The sequence below is a fragment of the Leptonychotes weddellii genome, chromosome 1 (genome assembly GCF_054177405.1).
Source record: "Leptonychotes weddellii isolate Sample4059 chromosome 1, ASM5417740v2, whole genome shotgun sequence".
In the NCBI taxonomy this organism is placed as follows: domain Eukaryota; kingdom Metazoa; phylum Chordata; class Mammalia; order Carnivora; family Phocidae; genus Leptonychotes; species Leptonychotes weddellii.
Window position 1 is genome coordinate 38,684,556 of NC_138369.1, and position 25,284 is coordinate 38,709,839.

Here is a 25,284-nt window from a genome sequence, read left to right on the forward strand (position 1 = left end):
CCAGTTTACTGCTAGGATCTCAGCCTAAGTAAGGGGGCTTTTCATTGCTAATGACCTATCACCGAAGAATGTATGCATTCTAGCAGTTTTACTGTGGGCAGCATGTCTCCAAACACTGAGGCTTTTGAAAATATGAGAGATATATATCAGAACCAGCGTGACAGAATTCCGTGAACAATGTTAGTTCACTTCAGTCAGAGGGATTTTTCTAATTTATATGTGTTCCTATAACTTCTTTTTTTAAAATTTGAGTGTATTTTATTTATGAAGTATTTTTAATTCAACGAAACTCACTTGACTAATATTTATTGAGTATCTATTATGTGACAGGAATAATACTAAGCACTGGGCATACGAAGGTGAAAAACACAAAAGCAATCCTTAATCTCATGAAATTTACTGCATTCTAAGAGTATTTCTGGAGGAAAAAAGCAAATAAAATAACAGAAAGTTGTAATAAATAATCTGAGGGAAATGGCTAAGGGGCTGAAGTAGAGAAGGATGAGGAGGACCTACTTTAGTTTCAACGAAAAAAAGTCTTTACAGCTGTAATCACTGATCCAATTCTCGAGTTTTGTGTGGAAGATTCTGGTAAAGGGTTTTGTGTCTATTAAATTTTTAATTGTCCCTCATTTCACAGTAAATATTTTATAACAAGCATCTAGCTAATGTATATTTTGTATTCTAATTTAAACTCATGGCTTCAGAATTAATATTTTAGGGTGCCTGGGTGGCTCAGTTGGTTAAGCGACTGCCTTCAGCTCAGGTCATGATCCTGGAGTCCCGGGATCAAGTCCTGCATCAGGCTCCCTGCTCAGCGGGGAGTCTGCTTCTCCCTCTCCCGCTCCCCCGTCTTGTGCTCTCTCACTCTCTCTCTCTCAAATAAATAAATAAAATCTTTAAAAAAAAGAATATTTTATTTAATGACTGAAGGTAATGAGAAATCAGGATATTGCTTTTTTTTTCAAACATGATGTTCATTTTTCAAAGTGAAATTTAAGCCTGGTGCACAAATGTCAGCTTGCCACAAGATGGCATGGTTGATATTTAAGAGAGTGCCTTGGGCGGAGGGAGTTAGACCTTTGGAGAACTGCTCACACATGGACTCACACACACAGACACACACACATTCTCTCTTTCTACTTAAGGAACAGGGAAATGAAAACAGATGACAAAAGAAAGGCATTTAAAAAAAATCCTCAACCAAGTTTTTAAAAATGGAAAAAAATTTCCCTTAACCTTGTCTGTGAAAACTAAAGTTGACTGGGTTTGTGGCCCCCTTAGGTGGTCTGACTCTAGATACTGATGCCAATTATTTGAATTCATCAATTCCTAAAATATATTTACTGCTAGGATAACCTCATTCCGTCTCACCAAGACAGAGAAAGAAAGAAAGATAAAAGCAAGCAAGCAAGAGAAAATACCCTCTTGGTTATTTTAAGAGCCCCACTTTTTTTGTGTGCACACTTTTTATGTGTCAGATCATGGTGACAAATTTCTACATTTTCTACCACTTCACTGGATCATGTTCACCAGCCCCCTCCTTGCCCTGCCTACACTGTAACTCTGTACACCTTCCTGTTAAAATCATCATCATTTTTATCTTCTCTGGGCTAAAGAAAAGGAAATCCCTATTCTCCATTCTTTAGCTTGTTCCCTTTGCCAAGGTGAATCCTTTTCTTGTATATATATTTTTAAAGATTTTATTTATTTATTTGACAGAGAGAGACACAGCAAGAGAGGGAACACAAGCAGGGGGAGTGGGAGAGGGAGAAGCAGTCTTCCCACTGAGCAGGGAGCCCGATGCAGGGCTCAATCCCAGGACCCTGGGACCATGACCTGAGCCGAAGGCAGACGCTTAACGACTGAGCCACCCAGGCGCCCCTTTTTCTTGTATATTTTTATTTCTGTAAATAAATTTCAAGAACTCCTTGGATTAGCTTTATAATTTCGCATTTGGATTTTCACATTTTTCTTCAAGTTACCCCTTTCCCATAGTCCTCCCCTATCTACGTACAACTCCTCCCCATTCCCTGATGCACCCCCACCCAAGCTACTGGCTTCATACAACTCATCTACCCCAGTGATCTTATTTTCTAAAATTCTTACCTTTGCTTTCAACAGATTTTCATTTCTACGGAACTGCAAAGATTTCTTATGCCTACCATTGCTCTGGACACACCTCAGATAAATTTCGATTTCATTCTGTCCTGGCATTAAAGCCAGTAACCTGATCCTTACATTTTGCTAACTGATTTTCCTCACAGTGTGGAACCTTAATGAAAATGAGAGCAGGTCAGATTTACCTTGTTTTAGTCAAGTTTCTTTGTTTTTTTTTTTTTTTTTCAATAACATAATTTATTTTTATTTTTTTATTTTTATTTTTTTTATTCTTATGTTAATCCCCATACATTACATCATTAGTTTTAGATGAAGTGTTCCATGATTCATTGTTTGTGAAGTTTCTTTGTTTTGTGTGAAGAGAGCTCATACTTTTTATTTGGCTTGTTGGAGTCTACCGGACTAGCATAAAATCAGGAATCTGAGCAGCTGGTTCTGGCTGCTATCCATGAACCATGTGACCTTGTGCATGACCTCTTCAGGCCTTAGAGTCACTTTTTAATTCTGTAAATCATTGGCTTTGTACTTTATCCAACTTTCTCCAACATGGTGTTTGTTGACTCTTAATTAATACAAGCAAGGCTGACCTGGCAGGGATGGCGGGGGGGTTGGGACAGGGGGTGATAAAAAGGAAGGTAGGGGGAATGGAGGAGGGGGTAGGGCCCTCCACTGTCTCTCCTCTAAATCACATCTCTTCTGCAAAAGTATCCTAGGTATAACAGAAAGAGAACAAAAACCTCACCCACTGAAGATGACTGGCTTTTTCAAGTCATCGTAAATCCTATTTGCAGCAATGCATGGGATAAATATGACAAATACACAATGATGATAAAACTTACAGAAATTTAACCTTCAAAGAACTTACAGGAATTTGTCCTTGACAAGGCATAAGTGAAAGAGCTGACATTCCTAAAAGCATAAACAGGATGTTAGTCCTTTATTCTCCAGAGCATTCGCTAGGCTACTCATTCTCAAACTTCAGCGGTCCATCAATATCATCTTGAGGGCTCACTAAAACAAGCCCCACCTCCCTAGAGTTTCTGATTCTGCAGGTTTGAGGTGAAGCTTAAGAATGTTCCGCAGTGTTACTCCAGGAAGCATACTCTGAGAACCATGCCCCAAGCAAAGCAGATGGCCTGACTGCTCAAAGGTGAAAAGTTGAAAGCTTTTCCTCTAAGATCAGGAACAAGACAATGAGGCCCACTCTAGCCACTTTTATTTAACATCATACTGAAGTCCTAGCCAGAGCAATTGGGCAAGAAAAAGGAAATAAAGGCATCCAAACTGGAAAGGAAGAAGTAAAATGGTCACTATTTGATGATGTGATATAATACATAGAAAATCCTAAAGACTTCATCAAAAAAACTGTTAGAATTAATAAATGAATTCAGTAATGTGGCAGGATTACAAAATCAAAACACAAAAATCTGTTGTGTTTCTATACACTAACAACAAACTATCAGAAAGAGAAACTAAGAAAACAGCCCCACTGCAACTGCATGTAAAAGAATAAGATACCTAGGAAAAAATTTAGCCAAGAGGTGAAAGAACTGTATACTGAAAACTGTAAGACATTAAGAAAGAAACTGAATAAACACAAATAAACGGAAAGATATTCCTTGGTCAAAGACTAGAAGAATTAATATTAAGGTGTCCATGCTACCCAAAGCAATCTACACATTCAATACAATCCTTATCAAAATTTCAATGGCTTTTTCACAGAAACAGAACCACTCTAAAATTTTTATGAAACCACACACACACACACACACACACACACACAGCCCTGAATAACGAAAACAATCTTGAGAGAGAAGAACCAAGCTGGAGGCATCACACTCCCTGATTTCAACCTCTTTTACAAAACTATAGTAATCAAAACAGTAATGTATTGGCATAAAAATAGACACATAGATTAAGGGAACAGAATAGATGTTCCGGAAACAAAACCATGCATTTATAGCCATTAATTTATATCAAAAGAGCCAAGAATATACAATGGGAAAAGGATAATCTCTTCGATAAATGGTGTTGGGAAAACTGGACAGCCACAAAAGAATGAAACTAGACCGGTATTTTGCAACATACACAAAAATTAACTCAAAATAGACTAAACACTTGAACATAAGATCTGAAACAATAAAACTCCTAGAAGCAAATATAGGAAGTAATCCCCCTGACATTGGTCTTAATGATAATTTTTTGTGAATCTGACACCAAGAGTAAAAGCAACAAAAGCAAAAATAAACAAGTGGGGCTTCATCAAATAAAAAGCTGCACAGTGAAAGAAACCATCAATAAAATAAAAAGGCAACTTGATGGGAGAAAATATTTGCAAATCACATATCTTATAAGGGGCTAATATTCAAAATATGCATATAAAAAACTCATACAACTCAACAACAACAAAAAAAACACCAAGCAATCCATTTAAAAATGGGAAGATCTAAATAGGCATTTTCCCAAAGAAGACATACAGATGGTCAACAGGTACATAAAAAGACATTACACATCATTACCAGGGAAATGCAAACTGAAACTACGAGATATCACCTCACACCTGTTAGAATGGTAACCGTCAAAAAGGCAAGAAATAGCAAGTTTGAGGATGTGGAGAAAAGAGAATCCTAGTGCACTGTTTGTGGGAATATAGATTGGTGCAGCCATTGTGAAACAGTATGGAATTTCCTCAAAAAATTAAAAATAGAACTATAATGTAATCTAGCAATTCTATTTATCAAAAAAAAAAAAGCCACAATAAACCAAACACTAACTCAAAAAGATATATGTACTCCCATGTTCATAGCAGCATTATTTACAATAACCAAGGCAATAACCTAAGTGTCCACTGATGGATGGATAATTGAGATGTAGTATACATACACAATGGAATGTTATTCAGCCATAAAGAGGAATGAGATCTTGCCATTTGTGACAACATGGATGGACTTTAAGGGTGTTATGCTAGGTGAAATAAGTCAGACCGAGACTAACAAATACCACATGATCTCTTTTATATGTGGAATCAAACAAAAACAAAAACAAAAAACAGTCAAGCTCATAGATACAAAGAATAGATCAGTGGTTGCCAGAGAAGTGGAATGGGGATGGGTGGAATAAATGAAGGGTGAAGGGGGCCAAAGGCTTAAAAAAATTAGAGTTGTATGGGAATTTGAAATCATCTAATCCAACTCTTAATTCTCAGATAGAGAATATCAAGTTTCCCATTGTTAGCATATTTTAAATATATATATATTTTTTGGATATATATATATATATATATCCAAATCTAGATATTTCTCTATACTCTTCTGGCATCAAGTACCACAGAAGAAGGCTCATAGACATCTTGTGCTGCTGGTTTTCTGTTGATTTTGTCTGGAATGGGGTAAAGCCTCTCCATGTACAGACTCGGTAACATCTCCCATCCCTGGTCCTTCTTCAGGAGCACTTATTTTTTCCAGTTGAGTCTTTATTACTTTCCTTTACATGTCCTGCTTCCCTCCCCAGGAATACCTACTGGAGATGTTCTCCCCTTATCCTCCACTGTCCATCCTACTGATGACCTCTCATCATTTTGCCCTTTTTGTATCCTCCTATGTTCTGGAAAGTTCTTAACTTGGTCTGCACAATGTCAGTTCCACCATGTGCTTCCACTATAAGCCCAGTCCCTTTTCCACTGCCAGCTTGCTAACTTTGCATTTGTCCTATAGGCTTTTTATGTCAGTCTATTTTTTTCACAAGACTTGTCATATCACAGAAACTCTTCCTGCATCCTTTCGAAGATGCCAAGTGTTTTCTTCTGTGTCATAGAATTGATCACGTTCTGAAGTATGCTTGTATTCAACAAAATGTCTCTTTTTTGGTTCTGTCATATTCGTTTTGCTTTTTCTTTGTTAGTTCTGGAATGTGGGGAGATTGAGTCAGATTGTCCTGCTGTAGACTCTGTTTACCATCTGTCCACATGTTGGTAGGTTCTCCTTTTTAGATCTGATCGAGAACATGTGAAGTTGTACAAAAGTTTCACAGTTCCAAGATCAATTTCCAGAATGGAACAGAAACCCAAATTCTATAATTCTGCCCCTGCTGTTTTTCTATCATTCTGAGCTGATGAAATACATATGATCTATACTTCCATATTAAACTGTCTATATTTTCTTTTTTTACTTTTGGTCTTGTAAAGTTCTTAATCACAATGAATTAGTTAGCATTCCTTTACTCACTTTGCACCAGGCACTGATCTGAATGCTTTATGCATATTAAGTATTTAAATTCTTGCAATAACCCTGAGAATTAGGCACTAATGTCCTTACTTTAGAGAACAGATTGAAGCACACAGAAGTTAAGGAATTTGCCCAAAGTCACACAGGCAATAAATGATTGGAGCAGGTTTCATATCCAAGCAGATCTCAAGTACTCAGTCACACAGCGAAATAACAAGAAACACATATACTGATCTCCATTCCCAGTTCTTGACACAGAGCTCCTAAAATCCTTGCAATTTCCTGAGTGATCAGAGTATCTTTTCTTCTAACCAGGTGACTCCTGGTGGGCTCCTAGATGGGGGCTGTTCACCAGACAGACCAACCCATAATAAGAAGCTTGGAACTTTCAGTCCCAATCCCATTCTCTGAAGAAGGGAGAGGGACTGGAAACTGAGTTTTTAAATTGATTTTGCACATGCGTTGATGCCTCATAAATCCCCCAAGTATGGAATTTGGAGACCTTCTGAATTGGTAAACACATCCACGTGAGTGGCAGTGTGGCATGCCCCACCTCCACAGGCACAGAAGCTCCTGCACTCTCTTTAAGATGTATGTATCTCTCCATCTGGCTGTTCATCTCTAGCCTTTATTATATCCTTTATCGTAAACCAGTAAACATAAGTGTTTACCTGAGTTCTGTGAGCCATTCTAGCAAATTACTAAGCCCAAGGAGGGAGGTTGCAGGAACCCCAATTTGTAGCTGGTTGGTCAGAGGTACAGATGACAAACTGGGACTTATGAGTAACATGTGGTGGTGGTCTTATAACCTCTGGGGTCTTCCTAACTTTAGGTAGATCATATTAGAACTGAACTGAACTGTAGAACACCCAGCTGGTATCAGAGAATTGGTTGGTATGGGGAAAAACTGACACTTCAGGTCACAGAAGTTTCTATGTGAATAGTAGAGAATAAACACAAGAGGTTGTTGTATATATGCATTGTCTCTCCTATCTATCTAATTTTAACAGATGTGGGAAAATTTACCCATTTTGTAGAAGTGGGGAAAAGCCCAGGCCTGGCATGAGAATGAACTTGGAGTCTATCACTCCTTTACCATACAGGCATTTCAGAGTATGTGTTTTCATCAAGACATGCCAAACTTCTGCTCAATGCATGAATGTGTAAGCCTACCTACCCCCAACACCATTCAGCAATGTCTGATTTACAGAATCCACAGAATTAGACATACTGAATATATGTTTTCAAAATCATTCATTATTACATCCTCATCAATAGTGCATTTAGGAGGAAATACATTTGTTGGCATTTAGTTCCTCTTAAATTATGCCTATTTTAAGGACAAATGAGTAAAAAATTTCTAATACATTCTTGATTCTTCACAGTTCATGAAGCACACATAATTATACTCTGTAAAAACAGAGAGCTTGAGGATTTCCCCCACTCCATTTGCAGGGGAAGGCAGTGGCAAGTCTTTGCAATACAAGCTAGAGTCTCATCCAGACAAATCATGATTATCCAGGGTGCAATATTAAAAAACTATAAAACCAAATATCTGCAGTCAAAGATACTCTCTCACCAAGTGGCAAATATATCTCTCAAATTGGACTCCATGGCCTGCATTTCTCTTTTCTTCCTGCACCACCCCTCGCTTAGGGTCCTAGAATTCTGTGCTATCTAATATGGCAGCCACTAGCCAAGTGTGGCTACTTAAGTGTAAGTTATTTAAAATCAAATACGTTCAGCTCCTCATTAGCACCAGCTGCATTTGAAGTACTCAATAGTCACATGTGACTGGTGGCTGCCATAATGGTTAGTGCAGACAGAATGTTTTCATCACCACAGCATGTTCTATTGGACAGAACTGCCTGAGTTGTTTCTCTATGCTAGCAGGTACAAACAAGCCATGGGCAAAGGGAAGGGTTTCTTTTTTTTTTTTTACAATTTGATTCCAAGAATTTTAGGACTAGATTACCTAGTTCCTTCATGGTGATGTTAGCAATAGTTGATAGTTTCATAGCATGTGGGAATGTGTTGATCAATAAATGTTTGCTGAGTGAATGAATGAATGAAAGTTCATGATGGGTTCATTTACATTGTGTCTCACTTGAACTTTACCAAAATTCTGGTGGGCTGGGCTGATAATTCCATTTTAAAGATGAAGAAACTAAGGATTATACAATTTGGCCAATATCAAACTAGCAAAATTAAGAGATGAACTTAGACCATGTTTCTTAATCTAAATTTAGCAAAGAAGTTGAGGTGCAGAACAGAGAGGTTCTGTTACATTTTTAAGAACACAGCAGTGCATAGCAGATCCAGAACTAGAACCCAGGGCTCCTGAAGGTGAACCCAGAGTTTTTCTACTTCACCTTGACATCACATATAACTTTAGAACATACTTCTTGAGGAGCCTTGGTGGCTGTTGGTTGAGCGCTATACTCTTAATTTCAGCTTAGGTCGTGGTCTTAGGGTTGTGAGATTTAGCCCCACTTGAGAGTGCTTGAAAATTCTTTCCCTCTTCGCCCTGCTCATGTGCTCAAGTGTGCTCTCTCTCTCAACTAAATAAATATAAAAAAAGAACATACTTCTTATTTCTCTAGAAACATCCCTTCTTCACTACCTTCTTTGATGTTGAATTTGTGTCTTTGGTAATTATCTTCTAGAAACTGTCTTCAAACTACAGGTACTATACTAACAATAACATTTATAACTAGACCTTATTATATACTGAGCTCTAGTCTTGACACTTTACACTGATGATTCTATTAAATTCTTCTCGGAGCCCTATGAGATCAATTCTACTATCATCCTGTTTTGAGGTGGGAAAACTGAGGCACAGAGGTTTGGGTAATTTTCTCATAATTAGTGACTCCAACTCCTATGGTCTGAATCCAGAGCCTGAGAGAGGGAATCCTATGAGACTGAATGAAGAGAAATATCTCTCTACAGGGCAGTTGGAGATTACTAGAGGGGAATTTCTGAGAAGAAGACAAAAGCATCTCACTAGAAAAAAAATGCCTCCAAGAGAAAGAGACGGTTTTGAACAACCTTGAAGTACGCGGGGTCCTTATGCCAAATTATAGGAGTACCAACAATGTGAGACTGTGCATTTTTCACCTGCTTGCTACCCTCTGGTCCTGGGCCTAGAGGGATAAATGAGCTAATGAGGACTGGTAAACCGAGAAATAGTCCGCAGGACTCCCTTCCCTTTTCACGGGATTCAGAAAAATGAAAAGGCTCAAAGCAGTACCAGGCTGGGGGCTGAGAAACTCTGCTATCAGGTAAGAATTTGGAGTTTTGATTCTTGCACTGGAATGGAGATTTTAATTCCTTGCTTTGAGATTGTTTGGGGAATGGAGAGTGATGGGGAGATTTTGGAATTATCTAAGCATGATCCCTGACCAAGGATTCATCCAGGTGGTAAATTCGAACATATAATGGGGGGCAATAAAGTTGTCTTATGCCTGTTCCTGATCTCAGCTGCATAAGAAAAGAGTCACAGAAATGAAGTGTATTGCCATCCAGGTTTCAGGACTTTCTAATTTTATCTAGATCTCAACTTAGCTCTCAGACTAGAGATTGAGCTATTTTAAAAGCCTGAGAGAAAAATCTTTAACAATGATGCTACTCAACTTCTTCTAGGAACAGTAGTGGGGAAGGGGATTTCTCTCAATGAAAATGCGGGGAGGGAACTCGGGAGGACCTGTGCTTATGGCCAGAACCCTGTGAAAGCTGCTTTGACAGGCAATGTCCAACTCTGAAAATTAGCCAAATACACAAGAAACAGAAAAGAGCTCTCCTTCCCTCAGGTATTCTGAGGCTCAGGCCGCTGAGAAAGAAACTTCATGTTCCAACTCACTTAGTACATTTCCATCGGTCAGCTGACTATAAGCAAATTATATCAGGCATTAAAAGAGGTAAGTGATGTGAAGCAACAGGAACTCTTATTTCTGGTGGGAATACAAAATGGGATAGCCACTTTGGAGGCCAGTTTGGTGGTTTTTTACAAAGCCAAACATACTTAGGATGCAGCAATCTTATTCCTTGCTATTTACCTAAAGGGGTTGAAATCTTATGTCTACACAAAAACCTGTGCCAGATGTTCATAGCAGCTTTATAATTGCCATCATTTGGAAGGAACCAAGATATCCTTCAGTAGGTGGATGGATCAATAAACTCTGGTACATCCACACAATGAAATATTATTCATGGCTAAAAAGAAATGACCTACCAAGCCATGAAAAGATCTGGGGGAAGCTAAAATACCTATTACTAAGCAAAAGAAGCCAGTTTGAAAAGGCAATACACTATATGATTCCAATCATATGATATTCTGGAAAAGGCAAGACTATGGAGATAGTAAAAACATCAGTGGTTGCCAGGAGTTAGCAGGGAGGGAGGGATGAATAGGTAGAGCACAGAGGATTTTTAGGGCAATGAAAATAGTCTCCATGATATTATAAAGTTGGATACATGTCATTATACACTTGTTTAACCATAGAATGTATACCACCAAGAGTGAACAATAGTGTAAACTATGGATTAATGAGTCAGTATAAATTCACTGACTGTAACAAATGTATCACTCTGGTTCTAGACATTGATAGTGGGCGAGGCTGTCTCAGGACAGGGGGGCTATGGGAACTCTCTGTACTGCATACTCAATTCCACTGTGAACCTAAAATTGCTCTAAGGAATAAAATCTATTAAAAATTAAAAAGTTAAAAAGAAAAAAAAAAAAGGAGATAAAAGTGGAAAGGGAGGCACCCAGGATCTTCACTGATCTCTCTCTCTGTATCTCTTTCTAAGTCTGACTTTCTCTCCTCCTTTGCATCATTTGGTTGTAATGGAAAAATGGAATCCGGCCCTACCTCTGGCCTGTTGAATGTCTGACTTTTGTCCAGAGGATATCCAGAGTCTCTTTCCTACCACTGCACCCCCAGCGATCCAAGGGAGAAAGTGAACTAATTACAAAATGTAAAGCAGAGACTGAACACTGCTGGCTTATAGGCCAAATTCTGCCTGCAGATGTATTTTCTTGGCCAGCAATTTATTTTATTTTTTAATTTGAACTACTCAATAAAATTTAAAGTTATGCTTCATGTAAAAACTTTGATTTTTAGTTTTCCGTTTAAGGTAATCAGAGGTAGCAACATAGGGCTCAGAATTCCACAAAGCAGCAATTGGCTAAAGTTGAATGGTTTCATTTGTACTAACTTCTGGTTCTGGAAGCAATGAGGACTGAGACCCTTGTTGCAAAGAGTTGCATCCATTTAAACAGTTACCTAGGAGTAGATATGCATCTTTTTTAAACTATAAAATTAATTTAGGATATGGAAAGCATAAACTATTATAGATCTGTTGTTTCTTATAGGGAAATTCTGAAATCTTCTAAAAAGTGGAAATTTATAAATGTGTCAATATCAGATGAGCTTCTACCAAATGAGGAGATAGTGAATGTGCAGGAGGGAGCAGAGAGCTGTACTGAGAATCAGGGAGGCTGAAACTGCATTTCTAGTTTAGCCTTGAGTCAACTGGGTGACCTCAGAAGAGTCTCTAATTTCCTAGGCTGCAGTTTTACTATTATAATATTAGGGACTGGTGTAGCTAATGTTCCTCAAAGAGCATTTCTTGGCATACCCATCCTGAGTCTCTGTGAAAACAGAGTTCCATTTCCAAATAGTTTGGGAAACCTGCATCTTTCATCTGGCTTTGGAAGACCACCCTCAACTACTGCCACACTAAAGAGACTTCCTATAGGAATAAAACTTGGTTAACTTTGTTTAATCTTGTGCATTCTGTAAATTTACCTGACAAAAGATATCATTTATTAACAGTGCTCAGTCTTGAATCTTGTGGCACATATTTTGATGAGTCACAACTACATTGGGATCCATCCAACTTGTGTGTTCAATTGTCCTGTGAAGGGTGTTAAGTATACATTGAGAATTTGAGGGATTTGCATTTCAGGATATTTCTAATTAATTCATTTCACTTTATCCCCACCCCCCCTTTTTTTTTTAACTGCAGAGAACACTCTATTTTTCTCCCTTGCTAAGATAACTGCAACAAATTAGCAATGGAAAGTATATTCTTTGTATTATCTGAATTTGATTTTCCGAGATCTTCCTTTTCTAGGTATAATGGATGTTCATCTCTTCCAAAGTGACCATTATGCTAAAATAGTGAAGTCTGACAAAAGCAGAGCTGTTGTGGAAACATTAAGAAAACATAATTATCGTAGAATGGCACCACCCAATTTGCATATTGTTGAAATGCATCTTGATGGGAGAAGGAAACAATTTCAGGAAAATATTTTCTGTGTCATGATTTCCATCCTCTTTGTTTCTCTTATCCATGTGGGGCTGATCAGAATGCTTTATTACACAAATTTTAAATAAGTCAGGATTTAAAAAAATCTATTTCCTATGAATGAGGCAAGCTTAATCCTTTATGGTTCCTCAGGGGTGAATCTGGAAGCCCCTGCAAAATATAGCTCTTTTGGAGCACTAAAAATTCCTTCAAAGAGCTCATGGAAATGCCGTTTCCTTCCAGACGATGTGACATCAGCATGCAGGCATGGGGGAGTTAGGCTTTGAGTCAAGTGTACCAGATATTAAGCAAACCATTCAGGGTTATACAGATAAATTTAGATTTATATCTTTAAACAGTCCGAATAGGAACGTTATATTCTTCATATAGAGTGCCACTTTTTTTTCATACAAAGGCAGAGATGGCTGTGGGTAGTCTTTTCCTTATTGAACCTCAGCTCTTCTCGTTCCTCTTCCTAAAGCACTCAATGGTGAGGGATTTGGAGCTGATGGCACATGACTTCTTATAGTGCATTAGTTCACCTTTGGCACACCAGAGGACTACCCTCTGCTTAGCAAGAGACTTGGATCTAGCTTCGAAAAGGATTCTGATACTAATAAACTAAAAATCAAAAGTCAAGACTATTAAGATAAAATCTGATGGGAATGCATATATAGTGTTTTTATAAGTTCAAAAAAGTCACTAATGCATGGATATGTGGACCATGGAACTTGAATTATCCATATGCTTATTGTTAGTACGCAGGTTCTTAGGTTTTATTAATAAAAGCACAATATTTTAACACATGCAGGAGGTTTCTGTCCCACAGAAAAACCTGTCCTCTACATTGGTCAGTCTGGATAAACACTGCTGCTTTTGATCTCAAATGCCTTATTTTCATAGGAATAGTGATAAATCAGAGTTTGTAGAAGAGGCTGACGGGAGGGTGGGAAGGAATGGCTGGAAACCCTGACAATTTGGAGACTGATAACTCTAAAGCAGAGGTTAGGTCTTGATCATGTTTGTATCCCCCAGCAGCTGTTTCCTGGGAACAATTGAGACTGTATAGACCCCAGAAGAAAGGGCTTAAAGGAAAAGTGACAGATGGCTACAATGTGGGGAAAAAAGGCTGACTTTCTCTAGGGAAAAGAAATTGGGTTGGTATTTATAGATTATTGCCATGCGATACTGTAGAATATTATGTTTTTAATCATGATGTCCAATGTTAGAAATGAACTCAGACTAGCCTAAAATTTTCCACTCTTTGCCTTCACTCTATTGTCTACCAAGCACCTCTGCTATTTCTCAAGGCAAAAGGACCCTAAATGGGTTTTCATGAATTAATGTAGATTTGCGTGATGCTTTTTGTGATTTCCTCCCCACCCTTTCCTGTTGCTTCAACTAAATGATTTAGAATATCTCCATATTTTCTACATTATCTCTCCCCTTCTGTCTCCAACAACTCCAATGATAAGCAAAATTTGGATTGTAAAACCACAGCAAGCAGAATTAATCTGATCAAACCTAGGAAAACCAAAGCATGAGATAGAGCCTCTCATCAGACTTTCCCTTTATGGTCCTTTTGCTATGTGGATTGCTATAGTGACTGGGGAAAGTGAATGTGAATATTATAACATTTTAGCTTAAAAGTATTTGTGAAAGTTTTTCCTCCCCAACTGGGTTTAGATTTGACCTTGGCATGATTTATACTGCATGGGAATACTATGTGTTAGTAAAGTCTCTTAAGGTCCTTCTGAAAAGTTTTTACCTTGTTTTTAAGTAACTTAGGTCCAGAAAGGACCACAAGAAAATGGCAGTGGGAAAGTTGGTGTGTATGTGTATGTAGGAGTCTATAGCTGCAACACATAAACCAGACAGGAGGAAGCTAATAGTTCTAGGACTTTTAAACAATTAGAATCATCTAATAATGTCACAGTGGTGACCTCCTCACCCTGGGCATCTTCAAGCAAGGAACTTGGAAGGCTAGCTGTAGCAGTGAGGAGACTTCTCATAAAAAAAAAAAAAAAAGGACTCCTGGACTGTTTCTGAGTTTCCAATTATTACAAGTCACTCACAAGCAGTAATCAAACAACAATAGCAAAGAAAGTGTAGATGTTCAGTTCTAGCTGCTACCCATACATTAAGTCGATTTTTTAGTCTGATGCCAATGTCCAAGTCAATTTCTCTGTCAAAACCTGAGAGGGACATCCACGATAATATGATCTAGAAAGAAGAAAGACCTGCGTTGCTTTACTGTGGGGACCAAGTGCTTCCTAAATGGTCTTCAAATCTCTGAACTGCCATTTCTGGTTCTTTTAACACTCTGCCTCCCCAACTTTGATCATATTACCTGAAAAACTAACTCTGACTTCCCATATCCTCCTCAAAACAGTCCAAAAACTCTAAGGTTGTCATGCAAGTCTTACAATTTTCTGCTCCAAATTATTTTTTGCTATTACCTATGGATGCCCTTTGTGATATTATTTGGGCACATGAAAAGCATGGCCATCTCTAGACATTTTCTCACTGTTCCCTCTAGCTGGAATGTCTCCCTCCCAATCACTAAATATTTAAACCTCACCCTCCTGCATTATCAGTTCAAACTCCACTTTTCCATGAAGGTGATCCCAGTTACCTCACCTGGAAATAACCATTCCCTTGTCCTAACCATTCCCGTGACAATAGCACTTCCTTGTCATTCTCTTATGGCAGTTTCACACTGTAGCTTAAACTATATTTAGCCGTAGAGAGTAAAATAAAAAGAAAAATGATGACAGAAGAAACATAAATGATATATTTTAAACTTAGAGTAGACTATTTTACACAGCATTCCATTCAATGGGCACATGCCCTAGAATGAGCCCAAGATGGGAGATAATAATTTGCTATTCCTCAATTGGCCCCAGGCCCCATGGACTTGCATTCAGGGCATGCTGTAATATAAACATGTATTTTTCAACATGAGACCCACAGTTTACTGAGATGTTCACGTAGTAAACCCTGACTATAGAGGTGGGAATATGGCTTAGGCTGGACCGAATGTACTTCCCACGGCAGACATAGCAATGAGGATCACCAAATTTGATTTAATCTTCCTCTTCCTGGGACATCAACTATTTTGTACAGTACTCAGCCAAAGAACTGGTGATTTGTTCCAACTATTGAAATCACCTGGCTGTACTGGATTTACTAAGATGTCTTGGTCTTCAACATGACCCACAACTTTCTGTGGGACTTCAGGAAGAAAGCTGACTATGGGCATTTTCTGCCTCTCATGCTGGCTTTAGACTCTATTCTCTGTGCCCTAGGTGACTCCATAATATATGTTTTATCTCTCCAACTCAAGCATAACTCTTGAGTTTTGGAACCAGGCCTTTGTCCTCTCAGAACAATACCTAACGCACTCTGGTCACTTTTAATAGTGTTTGATCAAAAAACGAACAAACCCTGAAATGTAAAGATGCTACCAATAGGTATGTCCTTTAAACTTTTTCTTTTTTAATTCCAGGAGTAATAGTATCTTGAAACTGCTCCATCCATTCTCTTTCACAAAATCTACCTGGGACATTTACAAAGTGGTTAATACAAGGCAAGGACCTAAGCTATGGCAGCAGAACAGGGTGAGGCTAAACTCTCTTCTCTTCCCCCACTGCACCCTGGGAGGTATAAGCAGTTGTTTTCTTCCTGAGAATATGTTTTAATGAAAGGGACTGAGACTCATTTTCTTGATAGACTAACCAGGAGCAGACGGGATAAGTGGCAAAATACCTAGAGAAGTTGGTGGTCTAATCAAGGTGGACTCTCATCTCTGCATTTGAGTAGTGCTCTTTTCTCTGCTCTAAGATATATGATGCCTCATATAAAACCAGTTCATATTAACTATTGAAAACATAGCACAGCTGATGGCTGTTTCCTTATATACCAACCTCCAGATCAGCCATTTATCATTCACATGTACAAAGTGGGTTGTATTGCAAATGAGATGATATCACCCAAGCCATATTTCAGTTAAGAATAAGAGATTGTCAACTCATTGAAAATGTGTGAAAATAAATTAACCTGATATATATATATTTTTTATCTGTTCCAGCGGGACATGATAAAAATGTCTCTGGGTAAATTTTATTGCTGATGAAAAGCAGAGGATGACAGCACATGGGGCAGATTTGCAGAGCACATAGCCCATAGATTATGTCTCCTCTCCACTGTCAAATGCCTCTGCTTCCCCCCCTACCCCTTTTTTTTCCTCAGAACCATCCAGTTGAATCATGAAATGTCAAAGTTGGAAGGGGCTCGATATATCATTTTCTAGGATTATACCTGATTATAGGACCTGAAACACATGAGCTTTGAAGGATGTTGAACACCCTAAAACATTCTTGTGTATATGCATTTGGGATCCACAGCTTCTGCAAGACTTTTAAAAAGCCTTGTGGCCCCCAAAATAATAACTTTTAAAGTTAGTTTTGACATTTAATACATAAGGGAGATAGATCCCCAATAAGTTACAGATCTAGGGCCAGAGCTCAAGGTTCTTGGATTCTTCAGCCAATGCGCTTAGCGACTCACTGCAACCTATCACACAGTGTGAACGATGGTTACTATTGCTCAGGAAAATCCATTTTTTCTATTCTCCTTTTGTAACTAAGACCAAAGAGGTGGGCACATGGCTTAGGCTGGGTCAAGCATAGTTCTGATAGCAGAGACTACACCATAGGGTAACCAAATTCAATTTCATTTTCTTCTTTTTTGGCACACAGGAAAATTTCATTATTTTCCAGTCTGTTCTGCTGTTAGGTGGGGCCATGTTACTTGGTGGGATAAAGATGAAAATGATGTACACAGCTTCCAAGTATGGCCCAAGTACAAAAACACTTACAAATATAAAAACATTCCTTATAAACTTCTAGCTTTCTTCCCATATCTTGGGACCTTGGAGGCCACATATTTAGATCATGTATCAGAAGAAGGGAGCCTAGACCCTTGAGTTACCTGATGGAGGAGAGCCCCAGCCGATAACATACTGCTGTTTGTATGATTAGGAATAAAGTTTGATATGCTAAATCACAAAGATTTGGGAGTTATTAGCACATTACAGCCTATGCTACCTTTAGTAATGTCCCTGGACATGGTAATTGGTCCAAGGAGGGCACATGATACAAGATAGCCAAATATAGTCTTTCGGTGGCCTATAGGGAGCTTTGATGCAAGAACAAACATTCTCAGTATCTCAGTGGCGGCTCAAAACAGTAAATGTTTTCTATTCATTCATGTTATACATTAGCAGCTTTATGTTGGGTTTGTGTTTCTACGTACCTTTTCATTCTGGGGTCCAGGCCAATGGAGCATAAGGGGCATACCTTGCCTTGTGAAAGAGGAGAAAAGCAAAGGCTGGTGGAAAACTGTGATGCTTCTTAAAGTTTACATTCAAATATGGCATACACTGTGGTCACTTTCCTTCCGTTGACCAAAGCATGTCACATAGCCAGAATGAAAGTCAACAAGGTGGATGTACACTTGGCCCATTGGAGACTTGGCAAATCACATGGCAGTGGGTGGGGAGGTACAGTCTTTTTATGATGGGGGGGATTATTTTGAATAATCCTTTATACCTTGGATTGGTGTCTAAATGTCGGGGGGAGAGAAACTCTGTTTTGTCTGGGATTAACAACTATGGCCGCTAATATTCATGTTTGCCATCCTGTAAAAGTGGTCTGTCAACATAATGTTGGAGACGTGAGGTCCGATGCTCAAGAGAAGACAAGAACAGAATTTCAGGTGCATAGAGAGAGAGAATTTTACTGACTTGGAGCCTTATTTCCAGTTCTGAAACCCTGGTTCCCATAGCTTGTTCCTCAGTTCTGGGAGTTACCTACCCTGGTATCCTTCCCAGTATATGAGCCATCAGGGTAGACTATCCTTTCCCTATTTTTCCTTTTATGTTCTACATTTTTTTTTGCCTCAGTTAGCTTTAGAATTTCTGTCACTTGTAATCAAGAGAATACTAATATAATTTACTATATAATACATATTGTCACATAATATATATTTTATAATTGACATTTGCCTTGTGGAATTAGCTAGGTTGATAGAATCAAATAGGGTTAGGGTCAAATCCACTAATTTTTTTCTAGTTATATGACCTTGGGCAACTTATATTAATTCCATGTCTCAGTTTCCCCATATGTAAAATGGGACAGTAATACCTCACAGATTTAAGTTGATCTACTTCTTTCTTAGTCTTTCCCATGTCAGAAAATAGCAGCTCCATTTGTTCAGTGACTCAGGACGAAATCCTTAGAGATTTGTTTGCCTTCTTTCTTTCTCTTACATACACTCCACATTCAATCCATTAGAAATTATACTGAGAATCCCACTACTTCTCACGACTTTTACTGCCGAAGTCCATGCCATCATCTCTTGCTGACTCTTGCTTCCTTTCTGTGATTTGTCGTGCGACAGTAGGAATGAACACTGGGAAACATAACTCACGTCATGGCATTCCCCTGCTCAAACTTCCCATCTCACTCAGGAGAACCAAAATTCTGACCCTAACCAGACTATGCATGACAAGGCTACCCGCTTCCGCCCTGGCCTTACCTGTACCACTCCATCTTCTTTTTCTTCTTTACTCTACTCACCTATCTAACTTAATGCTATTCCTGAGAAATAGCCAGTACACTCCTGCCTCAGGGCCTTTGCACTTACGGCCCTTCTGCTTAGACCACTCTTCCCAGAGTATTTCCTCCTCCTTTCCTTTCCTTTTGATTTTTGCTCAAGAGTGACCTCATCAGAGAGGCATTCCCTGATCGCTTTATATAAATAACAGTCCTCTCCTCTCCCAGTCACATTCTTTATTTGCTGATTGTACTTTGCTTATTTTCATCAAAACACTGGCAACCACCTGACATGTTATATGTTTAGTTTATTTTGGTAAGCTTTAGAAGAGCAGAGAGTGTTTTATTAACTGCTTACTCCATTTTTGGGGAACATCGTAGATGCTTAGTAAATGTATATAGTATAAATGAATATGTGAATCAATATGATTGACATAGGGATTAACTTAAAGCACAAAATGTCTGTAAAATGTATAGAGTAAGACCAGGCACATAGTAGAAGAGAGAACTGTGTCTATTATCTCAAGACTGAGCCTTCCCTTTGTCCATGATTCTTCAAATAACAGAGGCTGACATGGGAGAATTTAAGAGTAAGGCCCCTTCCTACATTCCTGAAGCCACATGTCATGAACAGCTGTCTCTGTAGTCTGTGAGGTCAACCCTGAGCTCCAGACAGCAGGGTCCTAGGGAGAAGAATCCAGGTGTGACACTCTCTTGTCCCCAGCAATGCCCAGCCTCAACCTTCCTTATCAGGACCTCTCCAGCTACTGGTTTAGACATCAAGTCATGAAGAGCTCAGGTAAAAACATCCCTGGAGGAGTCTTTTAACAAGATGGATGAAAATAGAAACCCCCCAAATCTACCTTTTAGTGAAAACAGGCGGCAGCAGCTATAGAGCACAGGTGAGGGAAGAATGAGAACTGTGGGCAAGCGTCACAGCGAGAATAATTCCCACAGACTCTGAGGCTGACTGCAGGCCAGGGGTGATGTGGAGAGAGTCATCATTTTAGAATCCCTACGCCTCAGAAAGACTTATCCTTCTGCACTATCCTGACTTCAATGCTGTAATTCCAGTGGTCCTAGTTTTAACACATTCTGAGATTTCATCAGAGCAGTGTACAGAACTAGCAAAGGGGCGAAGCGGCAACCTCATTGGAGAGTCTATTATATACGCCTCACACAGAGAGCCTATCACGCATTCTTTGATGACCACACAGGGATATTGTTTACACAGAGCTGCTTCATTCTAGCAGAGATCCCACTGAAGAGCTGCAGGGGCCATTTACTGGCTGGCAGCAGCAACTGCAGATAGGGAAACAGAGCCATGTACTCCTGCTCTGCTTTCCATTCTCTCCCCTTCTCTGGGGGGGGGGGGGAGCTTCCTTTATGGGAGTATTTGTGTTCTCACTTTCCGTTTCCTTTTTCTTTCTCTGGCTCCCATTCCTCTCCCCTCCTTTCACCTTTTCCTCTCTCTGCCTTGCTCATCACCTAGTATGCATACAGTGCCCAATACCCGCTGGACTCTGGGGTATAACAAACATGGCTGGGACATGTTTCCTGTTCCTATGGAGCTTTCGGTCAACTGCCGAGTATGCGTCTTCCAGGGAAAAGAACAGGAAGCCGGAGAGGTAAAATGTGACGTTCAGTAAAGGTGGGGAGGCCTGGAAGCTTTATGGAGAGGGACCTGAAGGATGGATGTGGACTTGAAGAACTGGGGTGGGAAGAAGCCTGAAGGTGGGCCACTGCCAGGGACCAGAGAGAAGTTAAATTTATCTTTGTAACAGCTCCATTTCTGGTATGCCTACTTCATGCCCACCATGCGGCTAAGTCCATGACACAGACGATCTCATTTAATCCTCATCTAAGCCTATGATGAATGATCTCTTTTACAGATAGAAATGGATGCTAAGAGAAATTGAATAACCTTATCCAAACAGACAGTTAATGGTAGAATTAGAAATTAAATCCAGACCCATAACCCTAGGCTTTACTATTTTCTGAAGGAGTAGTAAGAAATCTGTTTAAAACATAGGAGCAAAGGCCAGATGGTGAGGGGTCTAGAATACCAGAAGGAGTTTTAAGTTTCCTTGGTAAGCAATGGTTGGAGGTGGGGGGTGGGTCTTCAAAGCGCTGAACAAAGCATTAATAAGCTCTCTCATTTAACTTTTGTCTTACCCCAGTGTAAAATGGCAAACAAAAATTAATCTCCCTCACCACAGTTAACTATGTCCCATTCCTTTCATGAGCCTCCACATCACTCAAGATAAAGGTATTTTTCTAACTCATAGCTGCTTCATTTCTTTCTATTCCAACCCTTCTTCCAAGTGTCTTTGTTACTGTTTGATATTGTTACAAAGGCATTTTAGTACAGCTAAAATAAGATTCTAGAAATCCATATTTAATTGATGTTGGCTATTACAGATTTTGTGGTAGTGGTTTGTTTTCTTTCTAGTGCATTATTTAGTAATGAAGAAACTTTCAGACTCAGAAATTGTGGACTAATTATCATTTACATAATTCTATGGTAAACACACTCCCAAATTGTGATTTTAAATTTTTTCCAAAGAGTCCCCAGGAATTTCATATTCTTTAAAAATTTGCTTATTACTTATTCATTAAATAGATTTATCCTGAAGTAGATAATATCATCTCTCTTGAGTGCAAGTTTCATTACCTTTCCTTGAGGTTAATAGATGAAGGTCAGATATAAACATGCCAGAGAGCTTTTAACTCTCTTGTAGGGCCATTATCTGGATGGTTACTGGCTGTATTTTAAAATATTTCACTAGAGTTTTGTTGATTAGGGCCTTGAACTTTCAGCTCCTCAGTGTAGCCCCCAAGGCAGAATGTTAAATAAAGGACCAGTCTGTCCGTTAGGAATTGGGACCTGCTATAACAGTTTCACACATTCTAGAGATTTCTTTACTTGGGAAGAGGAAAAAGGCATTAGTCTGTTCTTATCAAGACAAGCAGGCAAACGCTTCTGTTTAAGCTTAAATCAGTTTGAGATAGAATGAGACCTCTTTATGATGAGCATATAGGAGGAGGAGTAAAGGAAGTAAAAAATGAATAAATAAATCCAGGATGATTCTAAAGCAGTAAATACAAGAACAACACTTGTGCTGTCTTGTTCTCTTTTCACATAAATTTCTGGCAGAACTCAAGCTTCTCTGGAAAAGGCAAAGAACTGGGAATAAACAATCTGATAATCATATACACATAGCCACTACTCCAGTATGAAAATTTGTTGGTTTTAAGATTTGTGGTGTGCACTTCCAAACACTGGCGAAATATCCCCATGACAGCCTAGCTTGGCCTGTGAGGCATATACACACTTTTGATCTACATTAATTCATGTATTGATTCATACTTTTTATCCCCACAGAACACTGAGAAGGTTCATTTGTCAATGTGACTGGGCCATAGGATCACCAGATAGCTGGTTAAACAAAACTTGGGGTGTGTCTGTGAGGGTGTTTACATATGAGATTAGCATTTGAATTGGTGCACTGAGTAAACCAGATGGCCCTCCCCAGTGTGGGAGGGCATCATCCAATCTGTTGAGGTCCTGAATAGAACAAAAACGTGAAAGAAGGTTGAATTAGCTCTGCCAGCCTGCTTGAGCTGTAACGTTGATCTTCTCCTGCCCTTGATGCTCCCTTGTTCTCAGGCCTCCAAGCCTAGACTGGAATGTACACAACTGGCTCCACCTCTCTCAGGCCTTGGAAATACACCACCAGCCTTTTTGGGTCTCCAGCTTACAGATGGCAGATCATGGGATGCCTCAGCTTCCATAACTGCATGAGCCAATACCTTATAATAAATCTTTCTTACTTTTGTCTCTTTCTCTTCTTTCTTTTCTTTTCTTTGTTTCTTTGTTTCTTTCTTTCTTTTTCTTTTCTTTTCTTTTCTTTTCTTTCGAGAGAAAGCATGAGTGGAGGCAGGGGGACAGAGGGAGAAGAAGAGAGAGAATCTTAAGCAGGCTCCATGCCCAGCATTGAGTCTGACATGGTGCTTGGTTTCAGGACCCTGAGATCATGACCTGAGCCGAAATCAAGAGTCCAATGCTCAATGGACTGAGCCACCCAGGTGCCCCAATGAATCCCTTTCTAAAGATGTATATTCTAAAGATTCTGTTTCTTTGGAGAAACTTAACAAATACAAATACTTAATAATGGGGAACAATGGGCTAAATCAGGGATTGCCAACTCAAGTGACTGTATGAGTCTTAGGGAAAAAAAGAGTGTAAGAAGGCTCCCTCCCATTTTCTGTAAAACATGCAGCCCTCTCTGTCTTTTTTATTTTCCCATTTTTCTCTCGGGACATGGATACATGAACTATTTCACCTTAACTCCACTGTAAGAAAAAGACTAGCACAGATATAAAATAGCAACTGATATTTTGTCTTCATAGGGACAATAGGACCTGAGAAAACTGAGGCACAGTGTAAAGTGGGTGTTGTGTAAAAAAAGGCCAAATGTTACCAAGTTTTAGCTGGCTGGTGCAGATGATGAAACAATTCTGCAAGATCTGTTTTTTATTTTATGACAAGCTAGAAATTTGGGCTTATGTAAACAATCTAATTTTTGAACCCAACCACTAATACAAATTTGAAAAATCTCATAGGCGTGGGAACAAACATGTTTATAAGCCATTTCTGGCTCATGAATCATGAGTTTGAGAAGACTCTGGTTAATGGGGATGTAGGATGCTGAGAATGGTGGAAGTGAGAAAAAAACACAGTAAGAACATGATAAACTCACTATCTTCAGAACACAAAGAAAGCAGATGCATTCACATGGTTTCCTATACCAGACAGTGAGAACTTGTCAAATCAGGACCATATTCATTTCAAGGTAGTTACAAAGATTATCATAATGATATGTTGGTAATTTGAATTAATTGCACAGTGATCCATCACAGATTACATTAAGTGAAGGAGAATACAAAAATAAACACTGAACTGGAACAGATTTTTAGGAGAAGCAGAGAATGACTAATTCAGAGGAAGTGGCAGACATGGGGTTCCCAATTCCCATTCTCTCACCATTTACCAAAAAATATGAGTGAGACATACGTATATATGGGCAAAAATAGTTATATTTATTGCTTTTTTAAAAAGATTTTATTTATTTGAGAGAGAGAGCATGAGCAGAGAGGGAGGAGCAGAGGGGAGGAATAAGCAGACTCCCCACTAAGCAGGGAGCCCAATGAGGGGTTCAATCCCGGGACCCTGGGATCATGACCTGAGCGGAAGGCAGACTGAACTGACTGAGCCACCCAGGTGCCCCTATTTATGCTCTTCTATGAACAAATGATTTCAAATTCAGAAGCACCATCCAAGGGTCTTCAAAAGGGTTACCTTTCTTGTCTGGAAATTATTTTACTGGCTTGTCATAATTTCATATTTCATTAAAATGTTTTGTGTAATTTGTAACCTTGAGACAGGTGACAATCACATTCAATCTCATTTATTTGGAAAAAGGTGGTGAAATTTATAGCTTCTGAAATTTGTTCTTTTCAACTCTACTATTTTATGAGATTCTATAACAAGAAGTGATAGCTGTCCAAGGATAAATGGTTCTAGAAAAAGATCATTTAAAATGAATATAATTAAAATGGGAACCAAAAATTCATAATATGTAATGAAATGTTTGATTGGAATGTTATCCTGAAAAATGATACCAAAATTGCAAAAATTTTATTCCAAAGTTAACAATATTTAAATTTTGAATGCAACTGCATAAAATGTCAGAATGAGCCAGCTTAAATCAAGCATTGATTATTAAGGGACAAAAATATTTTTTCTAATTTGGACAGTGGAGTGATACAATGACCTTTCTTTCTTTTTTTTTGTTTATTCTTATGTTAATCCCCATACATTACATCATTAGTTCTAGATGAAGTGTTCCATGATTCATTGTTTGTGCATAACACCCAGTGCTCCATGCAGAACGTGCCCTCCTCAATACCCACCACCAGGCCAACCCATCCTCCCACCCCCCTCC